This window comes from Podarcis cretensis (assembly GCF_951804945.1).
Source record: "Podarcis cretensis genome assembly, chromosome: 6".
Lineage (NCBI taxonomy): Eukaryota > Metazoa > Chordata > Lepidosauria > Squamata > Lacertidae > Podarcis > Podarcis cretensis.
In genome coordinates, this window is record NC_137175.1 from 29,577,714 (window position 1) to 29,599,393 (window position 21,680).

Genomic DNA, 21,680 nt, shown 5'->3' on the forward strand with positions numbered 1-21,680 from the left:
CACAGGGATTCTCAGGATTTTTGCATTGGGTCACCCCAAATTCACCATGAGATCACATGTCTGTGGCCACAGCATGAAGCACAAAAATGATACATCCACTGTTTCATTCAGAATGTTTTTTCCCTTGTTTTCCTCCTCTAAAAACGATGTGCGTGTTATGGTCAGGTGCGTGTTATAGAGCGAAAAATACGGTAAGTAGCCAAAACAGCACTAACCACACAGACAAGGGAGGTATCACTAGCATTACTGGGGACCCAAAATAGGCCAATGAAGGCTGAGTGGCCATACAGTGCTGGCTTACTGTTTGGGGGATGGAGACTAGGGAAAGGGGGAAATAAAATGGGCTGAGGCACCCAAACTGGCTGCCATACTGAAGGGGGCGGGGAATTAAGGTTAATAAATAACCCCAAATAGTGTTGCAAATAACTCATTTTGAGTTAATTGTTGAATTTATTAACTTCATCTATAATATGGCCATTCTGAAAGCTTTAGCCGCATCTGTTCACCAAATTTCAGCATCCTCACTATACATGAGGAATTGTACAGAATATAAAAAGATGTCAAAGACTGAAGGAACTGATTATTCTTAGTTGAAAGGTATTTATTTTTAAAAAGTTGCAAATAGGCAAAATACTGTTAATAAGCAGGCTTATGAGTTTATCTCCCCTACATGCAATCGTCATGGAAAACTAATTAACAAGCTTAAACTGGGAGATTAGGTTTAAATTGAACAAACGTTTTCTAGCCAAAGAAATAGGTGAGTAGCAAACAGATTAAAGGCTGTCACACTTGTCTATTTTTAAATGCACTATATAAAACAGAAGATGCAGCAAGTGCCTTCTTTAAAGGCAGAAGTAAAGACTACTTGGCACTTAAGTGTCTTCTACTCTTAATATCCTGTTTCATTTTATACTGAATGTCAGAAGGTGGAGAATGAACTGCAGAAGCTATCCGCAAGCCTTGCAAGCCCGGCGGGAGTTCCCGCGGGCTCACAAGGCTTGCTGGCAGCAGCCTGCAGCCCCGGCGAGTGTCCGCAAGCCTTGCGCGCCGGCAGGAGCTCCCGCCGAGCGCGCAAGGCTTGGGGCGGCAGCCTGTTGCCCGAAGCACGGGGAGCCCTCCGGAGGGCTCCCCGTGCTTCGGGCGAGTGTCTGCAAGCCTTGTGCGCCCGGCAGGACCTCCAGCCGAGCGCGCAAGGCTTGGGGCGGCAGCCTGTTTACCGAAGCACGGGGAGCCCTCCGGAGGACTCCCCGTGCTTCGGGCGAGTGTCTGCAAGCCTCGCGCGCCCGGCGGGAGGTCCCGCTGGGCGCGCGAGGCTTGGGGCGGCAGCCTGCAGCCCGAAGCACGCGGAGCCCTCCGGAGGGTGCCCCGTGCTTCGGGCAGGCGTGTGCAAGGCTTGGGGCAGCAGCCGCGGCTGGGGGGGGGGAAATATTTTTTTTTTATTCATTCCCCACCCCAAAAAACGAGGTGCGTCCTATGGGTCGGTGCGCCCTATAGGACGAAAAATACGGTAACTGACTGTTCAGTAACATTCTAGTAAGAGGCAAACAATCAGCACAAAGGGACCAAGGGCAAAGCAAACTTTGTACAGCTGATGTGTGAAGAGCCGTAAGAAGGCAAATTTCGGAAATACCCTTTGCTTCCTAAGTGATATTTGAGGATGTGATTGCTAGATTAGGGCGGGGGGGGGGGGGCAAAATGCTTTTCCTGACAGTGACTCTAGCATACACGTTTGTTACTGGCAGGAATCAGAACTCTAAAAATTAGGATCATTCCACCAGAATAATTATAATTTTATTTATTATTAAATAATTAGTTTCCTGGTCCAATTCAAAGTGATGGTTTCGATCTATAAAGCCTTAAATGGCTCAGTACTGCAAAAGCTCAAGGACTGCCTCTCCCAATATGAAACAACCTGGACCCTGCAATCATCATCAGAGGCCCTTCTTCATGTGCCTCCCCTGTCAGAGCTTTGGAAGGTGGCAACACAAGAACAGGCCTTTTCTGCAGTAGCTCCATGCATGAGGAATGCTATCCTAAGGGAAGTTTGCCTGGAACCTTTGTTACATATCTTTAGGCAAAAACATTCCTTTCCTTCCAGGACTTTGGCTAATGAAACAATCTATAGCCTTTTAACCTGGTGGGCATTGTTTTTGTTTGTTACTATTGTATGTATTTTTGTATTTTTATATTGTAAACCACCCTCTATTCCTCAGATGAAGGCCAATATAGAAATTTAATAAATATTAATGAAACAATAAATATTAACAATTGCTATCCTATATTCCTAAACTTCGCCATTGACATCCAGTTACATAACTGGAACAGGAAGTATTAGCATGGTTGAGAGAAACCCAATGTTTGCAGAAGTAGAAAAAAGCAAGCAAAAAAATCTCCCCATCACAAAACCTAGTCCACTGAGGACCCTTTGTCACAGGCCAGATAACACTGAGTGCAACTGGTGGGGGGGGAGGGTAAAATGGAAATTGGGCAGAACAGAGCTAATGGAATATACCAGAAGCATGACTGCCTGACTGGAAGGAAGCCTTCTTGCCTCTAATAGCTTCTCTGACTCCACTTGTTAACCACATTGGCATCCTCTTCACACTCATGGTATCTTTCCTGAGCTTCTAAGACTGTATTTTTATACAGCTCCCAAGCGTTCTGGAGTGATCTGACCTTCTTGACTTTGCCTTTCAACTTCCATTTTATCAAGCCACTCATTTTGGGGAAGTGTCATTTTTTGAAATCAAATGTTACTGTGTCAGATTTTCTTGGTGATTGACTGTTAATACGTAGTATATTTAATTTAAGAACACTATGATCTCTGCTCCCAGCTGGCTTAACAACACTTACATGTTGCAGCAGAAGTAACGGTGTCTCATTGGCTCTCTGCATTCCACCTCAGTTAACCCACACTGGCTTGGACTCTTCTAACATTAGCATACGTATAAACACAGAGAATATACAAGACTCACTCTTCAAGTGTCTTTGGCACTTCCATTTTGATCTACGATGCTTTCTCCTCTCTCAACTGCAATCATGTGCTCCTGCATTCACAGTGCTGAGTTGCATACCTCCCACATTTAAATTTTCATTAATTTTATCATCGTCATTCGAGTGAGATTTGCTCCAAACCCTATTCAGCTCCTGTGGGCTTTTCCTCCCCACCCCAACAGTTTAAAAGCTGCTCTGCCAGAGCATCACGGCCACAGAGCCACCCCCCCAGCCAAGCACCAGCTTACTGTCGCCACTGCCGCCACCACCAAGGGAGAGAGGTAGGAGGGTACCTGGAGGGTCAAGGAAGCCGCAAGGAATTGCATGGCCTAGCCCAGGCCCGACCCCGAGCTTACCTCCCTGGCAGCTAGTGCAAAAAGAGCACCCCAGGAAAAAATAAACACAACATGGCCACTCCCTTGCTGAAAAATTATTACCGTATTTTTCGCACCATAGGGCGCACCGGACCATAGGGCGCACCCAGTTTTTAGGGGGGGGGGAAATCAAGGAAAAAAATATTTCCCCCTCCCCAGCCCCAAAGAGCAGCGTACAGGCTGCACACAACCTCTCCCTGCCAGAGGGGTTGCGCAGCTATGGAAGAAGGCAAGGCAGCGAGCGGGATGGATCCTGCTCGCTGCTTTGGCTTCCCCTTTAGCCCCGTGCAGCCTCTCCCTCCCGGGAGAGGCTGCGTGGGGCTAAAGAATCCATAGCTCCGTGCAGCCTCTCCTTGCCGGAGAGGTTGCGCGCAGCTATGGAAGAAGGTAAGGCAGCGAGCGGGATGGATCCCGCTCGCTGCTTTGGCTTCCCCTTTAGCCTCGTGCAGCCTCTCCTTGCCGGGAGACGCTGCGCAGGGCTAAAGAAGCCATAGCCCGTGCAGCCTCTCCCTGCCGGAGGGGTTGCGCGTGGCTATGGCAGAAGCCTGCATTCGCTCCATAGGACGCACACACATTTCCCCTCAATTTTTGGAGGGGAAAAACTGCGTCCAATAGAGCGAAAAATACGGTATTTTATTTTTTTCTTTGAAGAACTGTAATGCAGGAGGCCTGAACCATTGAAGGTCACTCCCTGGGACTGCTGCCTTAGGCCTAACCCAAGAACCCAACATCCAGGTCCTGTGGGCCCCGCAGTGAAATTAAAACTGCCGGTGAGTCAAGGCTTTGGCATTGCCATGTGTCTTTGCCATGTGTCTTTGTTGATAGGAAGTGGTAAGAGAATTCCTCTTCTAGAGGATAGTATGACAGGGCTTCAGTGGACCTTAGGATGGGATCATAAGGAATGGTCTCAGGGTCGGTAGGCCCAACTCTCTGCTCACAAGGTTCCCAGACATATGAGAGAGCCCTGCTCTGCCAGACTGTCACAAGGCCATCTGTTTTGGGTTTTAATTTTTTACATGGCTGGAGGACTGGGAAGGGCATTTATGTCTATTGGGATGCTACCTGGCAAGGCTAGGAGTATACAAAGCTGCCTAATACTGGGTCAAGGACATTGGTTTATCTAATTCAGTGTTGTCTACTCTGACAGGCAGTGTTCCTAGGGGTTCAGAAAAGAAGGTATTTTTTATCCTACCTGGAGATACCAGAGATTGAACCTGGGATCTTCAACGTGCAAAACAGATGTACACCAACCTATGATCCTTCCCCATCAGGCAAAATGTGAGGAAGAGGAGGTATCACATAGGTCACCAAGGAGAAGGATGGGCAAAAGGGGCTAAATGGTCCGTATAGGAGGCAGGCTATTGCCTCACACAGCACATCTCCTAACTGGCTAGTTTGCCTGGTATAGCAGTCCAACCCTTTTTGAGTGTGCAGTTGTCCCCTGGATTCAAGCAAGGGGCCTCGAGGATGTAAAAAGGGAGTAGGGAACTGGATCCACCCAGAGGACAGGCTCCAGAACTGGCCCACTCTCCAGTTAATTTTGACATATGGTTGACATGTGGGATGGCATATGAGAGAGTTCAAGGTGTGGGAGTGGCCAAAGGCTAATCTCCAGCCTTAGAGCTGTGATGTTTAGAAGCAAGATGCCTTACTGCTTAGATAAAAAAATATCCACACCTGACCTCATGTGACTGACATATAAGCCTGATTTGTACAAAATGGGCCAAATTCAGAGGACTGACATGCTAATCAGACTTGTGCATGAAAGGTACTCCACAGCTAATGTAGAAAACAAGCTGCTTGGGTTTAGGATTTATCTTGCAGTCCCAGTGATTGTAACATCTGATCCATGGGCTGCAGTGGGATGATGTCAATGACCCATGGTTTGTCTGATGCCTGTCTTGCTGCTGAAGTTGAGTGTGAACACATTGTGGAACTCGAACTGTGGGTTGGGAATCCCAGGAGCTCCCTCTTTTGCCATGATTATGATTTTATGTTATTTTGCCAGGCATGCAAAAGGTGAGTAGGAACATATTTGCCCCTTCCTCCTGATGGGGCTCAAACTCCTATTATGTGCTCCTTAACCTTATGTAGGGAGCTGCTGAAGAATGATTGCAGCAGTTAGTGTATGCCTGTCTTATTGCATGTTTTGGCCACTTCGCTTTAATTCTTAGCAACAGTGAATTCCCCTCATTTGGTCTTGAAACTTTGTCCTAGGGAGGGCTGTGTCCTGTTCTCTGGAGGCCCGGGAAACTACATCAATGTTGTTTTGCATGGACTGTCCTCCCTCCCTTTGTATGTGCTGTTCTTCCAAAAAACGTGGTTGTGAGTGACATACAAGGATTCAGACTCCAGCCTATAAGGATGCATGGAGCCAGAAGCAGCAGAGATATTGGTGGCTGTGCAACCAGGGCAGATGAAGTAGAAATACTCTAGCATTATCTTACATGTAGTGTGTGCTGGAGGCATATCCTCACCATCCTGTGTTCATCCCTCTGAGTGGGATGGTATATGTGTGTTGCTGTCAGCACAGTTCTCTGTGTATGTATGTAGTTTTGACACCATGTTGTTTTCTCCTTGTTGTACCTTCCCTGTCCCTCTGAAGCTGACCACACATAGAACATAGTGGCCATCTGCCAACCTAGTATTGGCATATCTCCATTCATGGTGTATTAAGAGTATAAAATTGCCATATAAATGCAGTGAAGCTATAACATACAGCTGGAATAGCTAACATAGTCCCCTTTAGACATTGTCGACTCCCAGCTGCCGTACACCCCCCACAGTATGGCCAATGATAAGAGTTTAGACCAAAACATCTGCCGGGCACCACATTGGCTACCCCCACCACTGTCATTGCCATCAGAACATAGGAAGAGCCTGCTGGATCAGGCCAATGGCCTATCTAATTCAGCATCACAGTGGCCTACCAGATGCCTGTGGGAAACCCATAAGCAGAGTTAGAGCACAGGATCCTACGGCTTCCAGTAACTGGCATTCAGAACCCTTACTACAGTGGTGCCTCGCAAGACGAAATTAATCCGTTCCGTGATTCTCTTCGTCTAGCGGATTTTTCGTCTTGCGAAGCAAGCCCATTGACAGCTTAGCGGATTAGCGCTATTAGCGGTCTAGCGGCTTTTAGCGATCAGCTGAGAGGCGGCTTATCAGCGGAACAGCTGATAAGCGGCTTAGCGGCTTAGGAAAGGGGGGGGAGCGAAAAAAACCTGCGGGAACTCGCAAGATTTTTTTCGTCTTGCGAAGCAACCCCATAGGGAAATTCGTTTAGCGAAGCGCCTCCAAAACGGAAAACCCTTTCATCTAGCGGGTTTTCCGTCTTGCGAGGCGTTCGTCTTGCGGGGCACCACTGTACTTCCAACTGTGGAGACAGAGCATAGTCATCAAGGTTAGTAGCTATCAATAGTGCTCTTCTCTACGTCAAGTGGATGAGTTCCAAGCATTGCCTCCATGACAAATAGCCCTGGGAATATATATGCTGTTCTGAGCTCTTTGTAACAAATAGTATATTACATGGGTTGGTTGCTGCTATCTTGTTTTTAAAAATTGAGATATTTTTTAAAAGATAACATTTCTTTTGTACACTGAACACTACTGGAAAATCCAACTGCGCAGGTATAACTGCATTTTTTCTCATGATCGTAATAAGCATTATGTAACCTTGGTTTAAAAATTCAATTGCAGCCAAAATATAGGAAAACAAGTTTTTACTGTACTCCAGAGTAACTTGAGGTTATAATAATTCAAAGTGAAGAGGACAGAATAACTTATTCTGGTTAGTTTTACTTGCACGCATATCCCACAAGAAATATGCAATTTGTGAACAACAGCAGACCAAATTCTTTACCAAGACTCCATTCTACAAACTAATGCTTATAAGTGGAACCCTGTGCAGTACCTGGGATTTCAACAGGATTCAACATGGACACAAGCACTAAAGATAAAAGTGGTATAATTGTAATTAAATAAAATAATAAAATGAACTCCATTCTATTCCTCCTCCCATTATTTACCCACAGTAGTCAGAATTACATGACCAAAGTACAGTCAGTATTCATTGGAAAGTTGGGGAAGGGGTTGGCCCACTTATTTCATCTATTTTCCCCCTGCAAACCTCCAGTCAAGCCATACTCATAGAGCCATGAAAATAAATGGACTTAAGTTGTGACTAATTGAAATCCATCAGTTTCAACAGGTCTACTCCACATATGGCTTGGTGGATGCTACTCATAATAAAAAAAGGTGTATGAGCTTAAAGTTTATAATATTTTTCTCAGCCTTGTCCAAACACCCAGAATTCCTAATAACTGAATTCATCAGAAATCTATCCTGTTAATGTTTTCTCTTGGAAGAGTACTTTTCTCTGATGTTCTCAAGTTTTGCTTCCAACTGTGATGCTGTCATCCCAATTCAAACATCTGAAAGGAAAAACCTTGCCATACAGCTGAAAATATATGAATCTGCTACTTTATCATGGGATATAAATTAAGCAGCTGAAGACCGAGAATCTGAAGTGCCCACCCATAAAGGCAACCAACCTGTGCATCTTTGCATGCTTTGGCCTTGCCTCCTTCAAAACAGCTTCCACTGGGGTCAGGTAATTCTGCCACTTCTCTGTAATCTACAACTGGATTATCCAATCACTCCCAATGCAGTGGGAATTATAATCCCTCAGAGAATGTCCATGCTGCATCTCTGCATTAGTTGTTGCTCTGACACTAGCCTCTTTTAATCAATACATACATCTAGAATATAGTGGTTCACACAGATTGCTAGAGGATAGAGTCCTTTGAGGCAGATACTATTTACACATTCTTAAAAACAAAGTTTTCAAGGATAAAGTTACAATTCTAATGTTATTTTCTTAAACAGCACCTCAGAAGACAAGGGAATCAGACAAGTTTAGAAAACAATGTACTATAGGACAGAATTAACAAGTTAGACAGAAATACTTTTCTGGAAATAAATTTCATAAACCTCTTTCATCTGGCCTTTGAGTTTGTATATACTTTTTCCTTTATAGGAAAAAGACCCTGAATCATGATACCTGAATGCAGAAGGTCTTCAAGTTTAAACCTGTGCTCACAATGAGCCTGTAGCCTGGGAGAGTTTATTTATTTATTAACATTTATATTTAAAGAAACATTAACATTGCAATAAAGATCAGTGGGAACATTCAAACAACTGCTCCTGTTCCTTTATATACCATATTTTTCGTCCCATAGGACGCTCCGTCCCATAGGACGCACCTAGTTTTTTGGGGGGGAAATAAAGGAAAAAAAATTTCCTTTATTTCCCCCCCAAAACCAGGTTGGGGAAACCGAACCAGGTCAAGGAACAGCGGGATGACGGCGCTGCGCCTCCCTGCTGTCCCCCAAGCTTGTGGGGCTGGCCAATGTCTGCCCGGCGCGCGGGGCACTCTGCTTCAGCGCGCCCTGCCCGCCGGGCGGCAGGTTGCTATCCGCAGCGAGGGGAGCCCTGCGGGGAACTCCTGCAGGGCTCCCCACGCTGCAGATGTCTGCACAGCGCGAGGGGCACTCTGCTTCAGGGTGCATTTCGCGCTGGGTGGCAGGCTGCTATCCGAAGCCTAGACAGCCCTGCAGGAACTCCTGCAGGGCTGCCTAGGCTGCGGATGTGTTCCTGAAGCGCCGGGCACTCTGCTTTCAGTGCGCCCGGCGCTCCGGGAAACAGGCTGTGGATGTCTTCCTGAAGCCTGGAGAGCGAGAGGGGTCGGTGCGCACCGACCCCTCTCGCTCTCCAAGCTTCAGCGAAAGCCTGCATTCGCCCCATAGGACGCACCCAGATTTCCCCTTCATTTTTGGAGGTGAAAAAGTGAGTCCTATAGGGCGAAAAATATGGTAAATGCTTTTCATATTTGAGGTAAGAACAAACAAGTACTGTACAGCAAATTTCTCATAATTACAAGCCAATTTCACAATCTGTAGGTCCATAATGAGCATAAGGACAACAAGCTTGGGAATTATCTGGTTGCATTGGACAAGTTCCTAGTGACAAAGCCTATCATTATACGTGTCATTGCCTGGCAGTTTCAGAATCAGTGCCAAATACCACTGAACAAAGTAATCTATGAAGTGGGGGAGACGTTATGCCTTTTAAAGATAAGCAACCTTCTCTTATCTGTTTCTGAATGTACCATTTTTCAAAACAAAAAGTTTTCAAGCATCCTAACAAATGTATTTGAGGACACCTTCTTGTGTATCAGCATAGTTTTCACAAACAGCATTCCATAGATTTGCCCTTTGCTGAATTCCAAAGAATATGTTTTGCTCCTATACCAATAGATATTGATCCAACAAAGACCATCACCTTATCTATTCTATAGCCTATTTCCACAAAGTGAAAACCACGAAGTAAAGCAATGGTCATTGGTTCCAATGGCTTTAAAACCTTTCATTACAGCAGAATTAGATCATCGTGGAGGATAAGTCTCCAAAATCCATGGATAATTATGTCTATCAAAAGCTATTAGCCATGACAGCTACCAGAACCTCCAGTTTCAGAGGTAGTATGCCTCAATACTAATTGTTATTAGTTATTGCCATCATGCCCTGTCTGTCAGGCACAGGAACCTTTGAGCTGTGCACCGTAATCAAAACACTTTAAACTGTGGTCTAATGCAATGTGTGAACAAGATATTTGTGTACACCTAATATGCAATACAAGATGATTTAGTTCACAATTTCAATGGCCTCTTTTACAAAACAACTTTGTTTTGGCAACAGCATCATTGTGTGTTATTGGCATTCATCCATTATAAATATTTGCCTGTTAGCTGCCAAATGAATCAGAACACAAGTAATTTTTGGTGAGACCTACAAAACCATGTCTGTTTTCAGTTTCCAAATTCAGGCTTTATGGTGCTATTTTTACATGAATATCAATTTATCATTCATCTGCCTTGTAATAACAAAAAGTGCTAAACTTAAGACTGCAGAATGAAATACCTTTACTTGGAGCTAAGATTTATGAGTAGAACTTTCTTTTTAAATGACTCATCCACAATTTAAATTCATTTTTAAATGTATATTCAATAATAATTCACAAGCTTTTTTCAGACTTCCTATGTATTTAAAATATTTTGCAGTGCTGCAAGATAAAGTTTGCAATTTACTAAGGAGTAAAAGCCACCTAACTCAGTACAACTTACAGTGCAAGTGCATCTGAAAGTAAGGCCCCAAACATAAGCATACAAAAAAAGAAACAAGTCACCCTTAATGGGACCGACTTCTTAGTAAGCATGTACAGGATCAGGATGCAAGTGCAGTTGGTTTTAGACTTATACCAGTGATACAGTAAGTCCTACTGACTACAGCAATTTCTGTTTTAACACATATTCCCCTCTTTTGGTACTGTTTCTCAAACATTTGTAACTTTATCCCAAGTGGTTACAAGCAAAGACATCTCAAGATTCTGTTGTATTCATCTTTTAACATTTCTTGTCCAACTTGTTGCACAAGGTCCCTAGAGAGCGAGGCAATCTTTCAAGCACAACTACAAAATTATTGAGTAAAGAATAATAAGCAAAAGAACAAAACAGGTTGTAAATAGATCTGTTGTGGTCAATAGGGCCAATTCCCAAGTAAGTATATACAGGATTGCAACCTTCCCGTTCAATTAGTCATTGTAGAGCCTAACAAGTCACCTGATTTCAAGAGACTTAGGTCAAACGAATTCTGCACAGAATCTTGATGAATGGCTGAAAACTTATGAACAGTTACATGAACTATTGTAATCAGAGGGGCTAACATTAGAGTAACCATTAGAAAGGCTTTATGTCCATATAGCAATTCCCCTCCTTACAGTGTAATATGCATCCAAGGAACTCTTCCCACACATTTGCTGCAATGAGACTGTTATTACTGGTAGTATAAAGCCTTGAAAACCTTCCCATTAACATTTGAAATAATTTAAAATATTGAGCACCATCTAAATGCGCGGGTGGTGCTGTGGGTTAAACCACAGAGCCTAGGACTTGCCGATCAGAAGGTCGGCTGTTCGAATCCCCGCAATGGGGTGAGCTCCCATTGCTCGGTCCCAGCTCCTGCCAACCTAGCAGTTCGAAAGCACATCAAAGTGCAAGTAGATAAATAGGCACCGCTCCGGCGGGAAGGTAAACGGCGTTTCTGTGTGCTGCTCTGGTTCGCCAGAAGCGGCTTAGTCATGCTGGGCACATGACCCGGAATCTGTACGCTGGCTCCCTCGGCCAATAAAGCGAGATGAGCACCACAACCCCAGAGTCGTACGCAACTGGACCTAATGATCAGGGGTCCCTTTACCTTACTACCCATTCCAAATCCTGTAATATGAAGGCTCTACTGTTCAGTGTTTAATATTCAAAAACTATCTGAATTTAAAAGCAGTTCAGCCTTTTTAACTGGAACAACAGACACAACAGTTGCTAACAATCCTCAACTTTAGATTGATGACTTTCATATCAATTACCGGTATGTACTGCATTTCATTCTATTTTTCTCTTGCCTGTTCTAAACTTAAGAGTAGCACCCCATAAGACGACCTAAAGCCATCTAGCAAAAGCCAATCCACCCTTTATGCCGCAGGTATAGATGCAACATGTATATTTGCAAAGGCAAGCATCATTAAAGCGTCAAGGGGATACTGTGTTTGTAACCACACAGGGACACAAGCCAAGAGAGTCTCAGTTGGTCAGGGCTGCACTACACCTTTTGAAATGTACAAGATTTTCACAGCTAAGAGTTCCAAAACATCATCCCCCCCCCAAGCCATCCAAACCCAATAACCTAAACAGCAGGATCTGCTTGGCTTCCTTAAAAAGTAGCAGGTGGAAGAGAAGAGAGTGCATTCCCTGTATTTAACAACTGGTGCTGTCCCGATATGGCCGCTAGATGACAGAGACATACAGAAGCCAACGAGAAAAAGAACAATCCAGGAAACAATATTCCGATAAATGCTAACGAAACTGGAATGGGTGAAAAGAGCCAAGAGGTGTGGACAGCAGCAAAGGATACACATAACTACAGCGCGTACTTACACAGAGAGCATTGGAGTGTTTCCCTGAGGATGGGAACCTTCGGGTCACACATACACCCCCCTCCCCAGCTTTGCGTCCCAGACCAAAGGGCCACCCACCTCGGGACACCTCCATCCATCCCACCCACCCACCCACCCACCGGGCCTCGTCATCCTGACAACACAAGGTCGCGAAAGGGGGACCGAGAAGGAAATTAAGCCATCTTGAGTGCACAATCCCTGCGAACAACTTCATTGAAGGGGGAAAGAAAACGCCTACCGACGACATAGCAGGAGAGGACGGGAGAAGAGGCCGTAATGGGAGGGGGTGTCTCCCTCCCACCCGCGCATCATCCCCAAACCCCTCAGCCTGAAGCTGTGAATGCCTCTCAGTCCACAGGTAAAGCGGGGAGGCACAGAGCTCACCGACTGGAGGTGGGCGAGAGAGAGGGGAGAACGGAATCCCCTTCCCCTTCGAAGGATATAGGGCAGGACCCCACCCACCGCGCCCCCTCCTTCCCCCTAAGCGAGGCTGCTGCACCTGCTCCCCTCCTCGCCGCCCGCCCTTCGCAAGCCCGGCCTACCTGGAGCTCCCCGCCCTGCCTTAGACGCCCCCTCCCTCGGCCTCGGCCTCGCCGCAGGCCCAGAAAGAAAAGCCTTCTTTCCCCCACCCCGCCCCCGCGGGCCCAGCTCCTCTACCGAGGCAGCCCGAAGAACGCACAGCAAGCTCCTCACCAGCTAGAAAGGCGACGGCTCCTCGCCTAAGATGGCAGCCAGTCCAAGTCCAACCTGAGGCGGCTTCTGTCCAAAGTCAGGCGCGCGAAAGACGCACGCGCACAACAAAGGCGGAAGGAGAAGGAGAAGCGAGAGGGCGCGAGGCAGAAGGCGGGAGCCGGGAGCGACGACGACGAGGAGGAGGAGGAGGCGTACGCAGACGCAGGAAGAAAAAAACCCCGGCGGGACTACAATTCCCAGCATGCCGTAAGAGAAGCCCGGCGCGCTCCGACTGGCTTCTCAGAGAGAGAAAGGGGTGGTTCAGTTCCACTCGCCAATGCCTGGCTTTCTCATTGGCTCTCGCTTTTGTTTCTGTTTACTCGAAAAGAAGGGGTGGGTTGGATCCAGGGGAAAGGGCTTCTGCAGGCTTCGTCCTGTTCTTAAGGTGGTGCCTGAAGGCTGTCAACTCTGCAGTTGAGTTTAGCCAGTTTCTGTTTCGAACTGTGGGGGAAACCACAGCAAAAAACAGCAAGAGTCCTGAGGACTTAACACATTTATTATGGCACGAGCTTTTGTGAACCACGGTCCGTGCATCATGTTCTGATTTATAGAGGACCCTGTCCTCAATGTTATTTTCTTTAAGTATTATAGAAACACATAATTACAAGTGCATAGAAAACTCTGCAAGCATTAGGCTGACCTTCGCCCAGTTATTTGTTGCTGAGGTGGAAGGTAACACTGTAAGGAATTTATTTTATAGAATTTCCAGTTGGTTTGCTAAGGTCAGCTCTGAAATCTTCGTGTCAGGAGTGATTTGTGAGACCACCCCGGGGCTCAGAAAAACCTGCCGTTTTCTGGTGTAATGAAACCCAGCTTACCTTAGCACAGAAGAAGAAGCCAAGTGGCAGTTTCAGGTGATCTGTGTGAACTAATATAAAAATATAGTTTGACTTTTCTCCTTGTTTAGTTACTGGTCCATCTCTAACTATTTGGATCTGTCATCATGATGATATCCAAACATAACTACTGTATCTGTGAAGAGGTAAAGCAAATGTATAATGTATATTGCAAATATATAAAATTTACATTAAATGTGTTTCTTACAACATACTGGCCCATATTCTTGCAGTAGCTATTTCATATCAATTTGTATGGAAGAAAGCAGGATTGTGTTGTTCCCCATACAATGGAATGGATATTTGATGGGACCAAACAGGAAAATAGCCTGTTTTATGCTTTAAGTTTACATCACTGACAGAAAGAGTGAAAGGTAGAGGAGTCCTAAACATCCTTCAAAAGCGCAATCTAGTTATAACACAACAGGAAAAAAACAGTGCAAAGAAGAAAAAATGGCTAACTGAAGTAACTGGAAATCTTAAGGACAAGGGGGAGAGGGTGTGATATCTCTGGCTTATGTTGCGCAGCTACACCAGTAAAGTTGGCTCTACAAGACAGCGCTACCTTTCCAGGAAGTATCCACCCTGAGAAGTACTGGTGTGCACAGAAAAACAGTTCTGACACATTGATGAATGTCAGTATTTGTAGTGCTAACAAACACCACATCACAAAGTAGCAACAATACTCCTCCTTTGATCAAGCCCTGCACCTGCCATTCTCCAGATCTCTTATATGTACTGTATTGCCTCAGTAGTAACTTTAACACTGTCTATGTGTTGTCTTTTATATGAAGACAAATTCAGTGTAGTAATGTAGTGATTAGAACAGAGATATTTTATTAGTAAGCAGGCCCCACATATATGTACGACATCAGTCAACTGACCTTAACATTCTCTGACAATCCTAAGTGACAGACTTGATCTTAAGATTCTATTCATCTTAAAGATAACTGCAACATCTACAGTATATCCCTACGGTCTGTGTGATAGTTTCTCCTGCAAGTTTCAAAGATCTCTGAAGCCTTGGTAACACTGAGCAGGGCCTTTAGTGTGGCTGTCCTGTTCTGTGGAACAGCATTCCTGTCAATATATGACAGGTACTCATTATCTTCACTTTCCGGATATAAATTAAGACTTTTTTTCCCCAACAGGCTTTGCCAGCTGGATAAATAGTTCTTTACCAGAAGTATCTAGTTTGCTGGGGTTTTAGCTTTGGTTTTAAATTTAGTTGCTGTGTATTTATGTTTTCAACAATTTTTAATAATATTATGTGTAAATCACCTTGAAATAGTTGTTTACAAGGTGATTAATAAATGAATGGTGGTGGTGGTGGTGGTGGTGGTGATAAGCAGTAACATTGCTGGTTTGGAATTTTTTGTGATTTAGTAACAGGACTTAAATGCCTTATTATATGCTGCTTGCTATTCTTGCATACTAAAACCTCTTCTGCATACACCCAAATTTCTAGGGAATTTTATATGCTGCTTTACTGCCTGTACATTGATTTAAAATGAAACATTCTCTAATAAAAAGATTTGTGTAAGCAGAGCAGACTTTGGACTTTTTCTTTGAAGACGTGTTATTTCTGCATGACAGAGTTTTGCTTTTGTTCTTTACCATGGTGTTCCTGTTGTACCTTCCTGTTTTTCTTTCCTGCTTTTTTTTCAGCAGACATCATAAGGAAGAGCAGAGACCTTGAAATTATCCATCAGCAGTTGGCACCTGGACAGTAGATTGAGTAGGCACACAGGTCACCTCAGCGCAGACTGTCTCACTATAGTAAGATGTATTGAGTTTCTATTTACATAACAGTAATTCTGAGTTTCCATTTATGCTTATAAATTAGCGTATGCAAACTTAAGCAAATAATTGTCCTCTTTTTCTTACGATGCTTTCCCTCTTTTTTGGCAATGTGTAGTTTAGTGCTTCCCCCCGGGGGGTACTCAAGGGCACGCAGTACCGGCCCTACTTTTTTTGTTGTTAAAAAGTATGACACTTACTGTAACAACTTCATGGTGAGTACTAGCACTTAGTTTTCTAGGAAAAAACCACTGGTTGTACTTATACCACACAGTGAGACAAGCACTTCTCACATGCATAAATATTCTCTTTTTTACTTTGTTATTATGATGTGATGCTAACATTTTTAACATAACTTGAGTATGAAAACCACAGTAACTCTACATCATAATATATAGTCAAATAAAATAAAATCATTAAGTATCGCACCTCTGTCAGATTGGTACTTTTGATTGGTGCTGCACCAACAATGCATGAAGACTGCTGCAATCATCTTCTTTACCAATTGTGAGATGGGTGAAGTGTGAAACCTTCCCACACAATATGAAACTTAATTATACTTCATCCTTGATCTGAAGGAGTAACCTCTGTAGCTGTGATTGAATTTGCACTTCCACATGTTCCCGAAGTTGCCAGATGTTCTTATGCAATTTCTTGATGATTAGACTTGAATAGCAAGATTTCAGTCTGGCAGACTTAATATTATGCTTCCTAAGCGCTTCCTGAAGAACCAGGAACAGAAGCAAATGGATAAAATATTGGCTTTGAACGCAGGAATGTCAGATTCATATTTTCACTCGGTCAATTATATATGCAGGTGGTTTTGGGTAAGTTTGTTTTGTAGAACTAATCATAATTCAATAACTGATGAAGAGTTGCTATAAAATTAAAAGAGGTAATGACTGCAAAGCACTTTCTATATCAAAATGTTGAAATCTTGATTAATAGAGTGTGCAGTTCTGGTTTACGCTCCCTCTTCTTTGTCTTAGTCCAAACATGTTTGACTTGTAGCAGGGATGTCCAACAGGTCGATCGCGATCTACTGGTAGATCCCCTGGAGGTTTTGGTAGATCATGGTTGATCGCTGGCTCCCTTTCCTCAGCCAAGTTTGAGAACATGCTGCCACCCAAAAGAGTGGGCAGATGCTTATTAACTCTCACATTTTAAATTCCATTTTAGCTACTCCTGCTCACTATCAGATGAGTCAAAAGAGAAAATAATAGGCCTTGCGATACATAGTAAAGCTGTGTATTCAGGACAGAGGTGATTATCATTTCCTGAAGAACAAGTAAGGTGATTTGAAAACATAGGTAATTAGATTGATCTGGTTATTATAAATATGTCAGCAATGATCAGGTCTCCTTCCACAATTTGGAAGATGAACAAAAAAAATCTAGGAGGGGAAATGACACCATCTAGAATCTATGTTGCTTTCAGAGGCCTCAACCAATTAGTAGCGTGCGGTGAATTTTTTCGTAGGGGAACAGTTAGGGCCAGACATCAGTTTATGAGGACCATGGGGGGGGGGGGAACACTACACGTATGATTTCATGACGGCCTGACATCGTGCATGTGAGCATTGTGCCTCCCTCCCTAAGCCGGGCAGAAGCTTCCTGGGCTTTGGGAAGGAAGCACCAGCCTTTAATACTCTAATTTACCAGGAACATTTAAAGGACTAGCCTGGTCCCCCTAGTCTACTGACTGCACGCCACTGTTACCAATTCATTTGGCAAAGGGCCTAATCCAAGTCCACATGAGAGAACCTCCTTCCTCTCTCAAGGAAAGGAGAAGAGGGATTTCTCATATTGCCCTTCTGAGCTTTGGAGATCTCAGCAATGAGAAACTGCTCATTTCCAATTCCTAGTTGAGAGAAGAGAGAAGGTGGGTCCCCTATGGCATGCTGCTGAGCTTCAGGAGATTCAAAATCACTCTATCCTGAAGCAATATAAATAATACACACACATGTATACACATTTCCAAAGTGAGATTGAGACCTGATCTTTCCTAGGATAAACCCATCCATCTAATTATTTATTTCAGAATATTTTTATTCTTCCATTTGATGAAATGATCATCAAGGCAGCTTGCAATAGATTGTAATAACACACACACACATACACATATACATACATTTTATATATATATATATATATATATATATATATATATATATATATAAAAACCCACACAACCCAGAAGCCCATTTTTATTAATTGTCTACATTTATATTCCCTCTTTCCTCCCAAGGAGCTCAAGACAGCATAGATTATTCTTCCCTCTTCATTTTATTCTCACAACTACCTTGTGAGATCAGCTCAGAGATGGCGATGGACCCATGGTCATGCACTGAGCTTCAGTGGAAGCCTGGTCTCCCAGGTCCTCATCTGACAATCTTACTACACTGGCTTAGCTTCCTAGCTGATGGCAGAGATCAAAATGTGCTTTCCTTTAAGCTTTCCAGCCCTAGGTCAACTGGAAGTTGGAAGAGAGTATCCTTTCTGACAGGTAGGCAAGCAAGGTCCCTGCAATTGTTCCTTCTCTGGTTGATGGATGGGGCCAGATTGCTCTCCCCTTTGTACTTCTTGGAAAGGTGTGTAGCCTCCCAGTGGTCCTTGGTCCCCTGGTCAATGTCAGATGCTTGAACATGCTTCCCTGTCATCCTCCATGTTCTGTGGCATGTTCAGAGGACTTCCAAAAAAGAAGAATGGTGACCACAAATTATGGGAAGCCAGAAATGTGCAGACCTCTGATTTTATGGATGTCTGTGGATCACACTGTCAATTTCATCATGATCATCCCCCCAGCCTAGGATGTTTTGGGCTTACTTAGACCAGAGACGATCTATGCCATGGTCAATGTACCATCTGGTCTTAACAGTATTCTGGCTTCTATCTAGCCTGCACGTCCTCCTGAGAGCTTTCTTTCCTCCAGTGTTGTGTCTTTTTTATTGTGAACCTGAGAGCAGGGACTGTCTTACTACTGATATAAGATACCCATTTCTTTCATCTCAACCCTGCACCTTCAGCACTGCTAAGAAGAACAAGTCCCCTTTGAGCATTATTACAGGGTGGGAAAGAGGATGCGAATTTAGAAGTGCAGGCATGGGGGTGGTAGAATAGGAATATTCTCTCATCTCTCATCTTTTTGAAAGCCCACATCACCACACACTCGTGATTAGATAACAGAAGGTACAGAGCCATGTCTCACACTATTTGCTTAATTATCCATGCTTCTAGAATAATTAACAACTATGTTTATACACATCATTCCAGCAACTCCAGTTCTTACAGGACTTTGGCCATAAGGCTATTATTCAATATGGGTTTTTTGCCAATTATTTTTATAGATTTTCCAAAGTTTAACCCAATTATACAAATTATACCCAAAATAAAAGCAGTATATTGCTATTTCAGTGGCTGCTGCTGATTTATAAATGGTACATTAGTCTAACTGAACTGGCAATATTTTGCCTTTTTATTCTGTGATAGGCCAGTTTATTGATTCCACATACAGTATTTGCAAACTACAAACTCTAAAAGTGAAATGTGCTTAACATATTAAGAATTATTCACTATCAAAACTGTACTTGTAACAGAAACTATCTTTTGATTATAAGTTCTGGGGGTGGTGGTACTATTACCACAATGCATTAGATGTGGTTTTATCACATTATTTTTCTCCAGAAATTAATCAAAATAAAGTTCTTATCCAACTGAAAGGCAACTTTTCTTTCCGATGGTTATAGAATATATCATATCTGCCCTCTGCTGGGGAGTTCCATTTATATGCAAGCAGATAACACACTCGGGAGCAAACAACGTACAGTGGTACCTCAGGTTACATACGCTTCAGGTTACATACGCTTCAGGTTACAGACTCTGCTAACCCAGAAATAGTGCTTCAGGTTAAGAACTTTGCTTCAGGATGAGAACAGAAATGAGAACAGTGCTCCGGCGGCTCGGCAGCAGCAGGAGGCCCCATTAGCTAAAGCGGAGCTTCAGGTTAAGAACAGTTTCAGGTTAAGAACGGACCTCCAGAACGAATTAAGTACTTAACCTGAGGTACCACTGTATAATGCTGAAAACATATTTATGAACCACATGGGCAGATCCATGCTATACATTTAAAGCAGATTCAATGCATATTTAAAGCACATGACTTCATGCAAGGAAACTCTAGTTTGTTATGGGTGCTGGGAAAGGTAGCTCTGAAGGCTGAAGCATGCAGGGTGGGAAGTTTAATTCTTTTCCTCACCTACTAATCCTGATGCCAATTGCCTCCCTGCCAAACCTCCATGGGAACTTTCCTTCTGAAGCTAATAGCAGCAAATGTGGGAGGCGGGATTTCATTGGGATCGCAGCAGAGAAGAAAATGGCATGTGCTCCCTCCCCATTAGCTGTGGCCCTCATGTCAATCAGGCCCTATCCACCTGCTATTAATGTATAGATTATCTATGAGCAGATTAACACAAGGCTTGCACTTGCCCACCTGCTTAGGAAATTATGCTTGTAAGAAGCAACCACTAAATTGAGCAGATAAGTGTGGATATTGCTGTAAACTGGGATGGAAGGGAATACTCTAGATGTCATCTGAGGGGTCTCTCAGGGCCCTGCAATTCTTGGTTGTAAGACTGAGCTTTGTTCAGAAGAGGGTTAATAGGAACATGCACAACAAACAGAGATTGGTTTACGGTCACAGTGCAGTGATCAATGAGTCATGGCTTTCCCAAAGAATCCTGGAAATGTAGTTTGTTAAGGGTGTTGAGAGTTGTTAGGAGGATCCTGTTCCCCAAAGAGAGCTAGGTAAAGGTAAAGGTAAAGGTACCCCTGCCCGTACGGGCCAGTCTTGACAGACTCTGGGGTTGTGCGCCCATCTCACTTAAGAGGCCAGGGGCCAGCGCTGTCCGGAGACACTTCCGGGTCACGTGGCCAGCGTGACATTGCTGCTCTGGCCAGAGCCAGAGCCAGAGCCACACACGGAAACGCCGTTTACCTTCCCGCCGGTAAGCGGTCCCTATTTATCTACTTGCACCCGGAGGTGCTTTCGAACTGCTAGGTTGGCAGGCGCTGGGACCGAGCAGCGGGAGCGCACCCCGCCGCAGGGATTCGAACCGCCGACCTTTCGATCGGCAAGCCCTAGGCGCTGAGGCTTTAACCCACAGCGCCACCTGCGTCCCTCCAAAGAGAGCTATAATTCCCAAAATGGTTTAGCAATTAATCCCTTTTCCCAAGGTCCTCTTAGAATTGAAGCAGGGACAGAGATAATGTATCCAAACAATTCCCAGCTTCCATAACAAAGTATGCTTCCCAAGATTCTTGGCTGTTAAAAATGGTTTAATACTGCTTTCAGTGTATAGTGCAGACAGGGCCCCTATATGTCAGAAATAAAGTTTCTGTCCTAGCCACACCTTCTCAGTGGCATGATATTTTTATGGGGATGGAATGATTGGTGTGTTTTTACAGAATCTTCAAGGGAACCACCCTCCCTTGCCATTCGAAGTGGTTTCGTCCAGAAAAAGGTTTGCAGCAAAGTGAGAAATCGGCCTAAAAAATAGAAACTAAGGGAACCACAGTAATCACCCAACTAGAAGAGAGATTCAAAAGCCTTTCTAATAATTTTATTGGGACAGGGGGAAGCTGTTATCCTCACGTTTCTACTCCTCTCGTGGTTATCTCCAGATAAGCACGGCTCGCGTAAAAAGAGAAAATGTGATGGCAAAACAAAATTAAATAAATATAAATCCAGCCAATATAAACACATGGTGCATTACTTAACTGCCTTGGCTTGATGTGCCTGCATGGGATTGGTTGTTCCAGGGGGCAGTAAATGGACTCATGATCTGAGCTGGCAACCTGCACATTACCAGCAAGTAGGAGAC

General features: G+C 44.1%; 1 protein-coding gene and 1 long non-coding RNA gene across 3 annotated transcripts in view; one reads left to right on the forward strand and one right to left on the reverse strand.

Moving 5' to 3' along the window:
- Positions 1-13,256, reverse strand: part of ITCH (itchy E3 ubiquitin protein ligase) — a 54,200-nt gene extending 40,944 nt beyond the window's left edge. The window contains exon 1 of the mRNA XM_079979108.1: positions 13,128-13,256. The gene's annotated coding sequence lies outside the window, so the exon portion shown is untranslated. The remainder of the gene's footprint in view (positions 1-13,127) is intronic.
- LOC307218181 lies at positions 11,705-14,440 on the forward strand. 2 transcript variants are annotated; one of them, XR_013839859.1, is made up of 2 exons: positions 11,705-12,792; positions 14,074-14,440. It is a non-coding gene; the product is annotated as an uncharacterized lncRNA (long non-coding RNA). The 2 variants fall into 2 exon arrangements; XR_013839860.1 differs by lacking the exon at positions 11,705-12,792 and adding an exon at positions 13,375-13,579.
- The last annotated feature ends 7,240 nt before the right edge of the window (positions 14,441-21,680 follow it).